Source organism: Euprymna scolopes, chromosome 2 (assembly GCF_053919585.1).
Source record: "Euprymna scolopes isolate OS-2025 chromosome 2, ASM5391958v1, whole genome shotgun sequence".
Lineage (NCBI taxonomy): Eukaryota > Metazoa > Mollusca > Cephalopoda > Sepiida > Sepiolidae > Euprymna > Euprymna scolopes.
In genome coordinates this window covers 186,167,323-186,170,634 of record NC_136483.1, presented here as the reverse complement: position 1 = coordinate 186,170,634, position 3,312 = coordinate 186,167,323, and positions in this window count along the sequence as shown.

Here is a 3,312-nt window from a genome sequence, read left to right as displayed (position 1 = left end):
GAAAAACGAGCGAGAAACTAGAGAAACGAGAGAGAAACTAGAGAAACGAGAGAGAGAGAGAGAGAAACTAGAGAAACGAGCGAGAGAGAGAAACGAGAGACATAGAGAGAAACGAGAGACATAGAGAGAAACGAGAGACATAGAGAGAAACGAGACAGAGAGAGAAACGAGAGAGAGAGAAACGAGAGAGAGAGAGAGAAACGAGAGAGATAAAGAGAAACAAGAGAGATAAAGAGAAACAAGAGAGAGAGAGAGAGAGAAAAGAGAGAGAGAGATAGAAAAACGAGCGAGACGAGAGAAACGAGAGAGAAACGAGAGAGAGAGAGAGAAACGAGAGAGAGAGAAACTAGAGAAACGAGAGAGAGAAACGAGAGACAGAGAGAGAAACGAGAGACATAGAGAGAAACGAGAGAGAGAGAAACGAGAGAGAGAGAGAGAAACGAGACAGAGAGAGAAACGAGAGAGAGAGAGAGAGAGAGACTAGAGAGACGTGCGAGAAAAGAATCCGAATTCAGTTAAATAATAATAAACCAAGTTACAAACTTGTACCTCGAACGGATACTATTGTCAAAATAATTTGTTTACACAGCATACGTTTTCACTTTATTGTCAAATGTGTTTCTAGCTGGTTTTGCTTGATTTCAGATCTACGCTGGTCTTTAATGATCCATATTAAAAAAAACAACAAAAAAAACATTCAACGCATTAGTTATCAAAATAAAACGGACATGGAAGTCCATAAAATCACCCACATGTTTTCATCTCAAATTCTTCGCAAGAAAGATTTTTTTTAAAAATCACCAAATAGTAAAATCAACTTGAAATCTTACCAGTGTCGGAATCAACTTTATCCACATCTCAACCGATTCTCATTCTTCTCCTAAAAGTACAGTCTGGTGATACCAGTACAAGATCGGTTACCATTTGATATCAACCCTTTTCAGGTTATTTAATGCCGAATCCAAAGAAAAAAAATTTAATACAATATATTTGTTGTTTTCAAGTCAGATTCTATTTAACCCATAGTTAGAACCCTAACAGGTACTTCTACTCCAGGTCAGAATGGACCTGGGAGCAATGGCAATTAAAAGTTGGTTCCGCACTCCCCAAAGCCGGCAAGCTGGGGCCTCACCACTGAATATAGTTTAAGGTCATATCCAGGACCGTGACCATTTGAGCTGACTAAGGCACTGTATGTAGGTGGGAAGTCAGGTCAGTTTTCCTACTTTCCAATGTATTGAGCGGTGGCGTACATACACATTAACAGCTATATGAAAAGATGGAGTTTACCAATCTCCACCAGCTCGACTGCGGTCGCAAAATGATGATAATACGAGCCTCAACGCTGAACAGAACTACATGTATTACTCAAATTGTAACCTTTTCAGTGACCTTTTCTTTTCATCTAGTTATCACAAAATTAAATATACTTCAAGTTAGAAGATGGTTGATATTTTAACCAAATTTGAGTACAAGTGGTTAAGTGATGTGGACACTAGGCTGTACACAAATTGTTACCGACTCGACCGAATATAAACTCGCTTTAGTAGAGGTAATATTTTTTTTAATAATTTAAAGCCAACCTAAAACATCCGCAGGTATCTTCAAATGATGCCATATTGGGTAATTATGAACAGGGTGGAACGATAAAAATGTAGCCTTAGAAAAGAAGACATGATTCCATTTCCGTTTGATGAAAACCATCTTTCCTTTTTTGTTTTGTTGCAGACCATATACTAGTTGGCCAGTTGTGTACAAATCGCAAGAGCCTTCTACTGTCTGAAAGTAAAAATTTTCAACGAGCGAGATCAGAGATGGGCACGGCTCAACGCAGTTTGAGGCCACGGTTATGGTCTTTGGTGTGGTTTCAAGTGAGGACCATATCATGACATCTCACATCTTCGAAGTCGGTTTGAAAGAACACCAAAGTGTATCTGGAGTGTGATGATGCCCTCGTGCCATCAAGTGGCCGCTGGCAAACCATGGGTGTAGCAACAGGATTCGGCGCCGGCGCACAAGTCCAAAGATACCCAGGCTTGGCTTCAGAAGGAGTGTTATAACTTTATACCCTTCTCCTACTGGACCTCTCTTCCCCGACCTCAATCCGCTAGACTAATTCGTTTGGTCATACGTCGAGAACATCAACATGCTATCACACAACACCAAAGCCAGACTGATCGACACCATCCGCCAAGATCCCGCCAGCACTTATGGAAAAGACGTGCTCCCAGTTCCGGACCTGTATCGAGGCGGTAATTGAGGCTGAAGGCGGTTATATTGAAAAGATGTCAGCTCTATTACACAATCATGTTTCCCGAATTAATTTTTCCAATAAATTAATAAAATAAAAACTGTAGTGTTTTCGTTAGGGTGGCAAATTTATCGTTCCACCCAGTAGAACAATTGCATATTGGGTACTTATATAGAACAAGGGACGGGATATCGCCGGAATTTTTAGATGTTTACGTAAAACGCTGGATGGTGCCGAACTACAGTTTCGTGATTTTTTTGGGGGGGCGCTAAATGGTTTTCAAATGAAAAAATATTTTTGCTCTTACATAAATAATTCAATGAAACATTGTTTTTTGTTACAAAATACAAATAATTATTGGACAATATTTACAAAATTAAAATAAAAATAAAAAAGCTTCATTGTAAGGTACGTTTCATGAAGATAATTTTTAAATAAGAATCAACAAAAATCAAATGAAATATTTTTTTGAATGATTTTTCATTTTTATGAATATTTTTTAAATTCAAATCAAGATAAATATTTAGTTTTCTTTCTATCAGAGACCAAATAATAGCAAATACACATTTTCGTAAGCCTGCTTTAGTCCTATAGGATGTTCTTCCACCCCAATTTTGCTTAAGTGCACAAAATTCATAGCTAGTAACTTATTTCTTTTCCTCCCTCCCAGTCCTCTCCTGACTCAGTGAAGGCATAGCACATGTAGTATGTCGAGGTTTATCTCAGTTTTCTTTGGTGCTGAATCCGATTGAAAGGCAATGCTTATGTAATGAACTCATATTCATATTTCTTGCTATTTCAATTTATGGTAACATTTTGTGTTCATCATAGATATTATATATAAAAAATATAACACAGACTGGTTTATCCTGTGGATATTTTAAAATAAATATAATCTAAATCTAAGATTTTTCATTTTTCTTTAGTTTTATAATTTATTTTATTGTATTATTTTATATTAGTATCGACAAGATACAAGAGCTATAATTTTTGTTCCCTTTCTCCACATTTAAAAACGACCTTGGTGTCTAACTCTGTCCCGTGGGGATACACTGTAAATA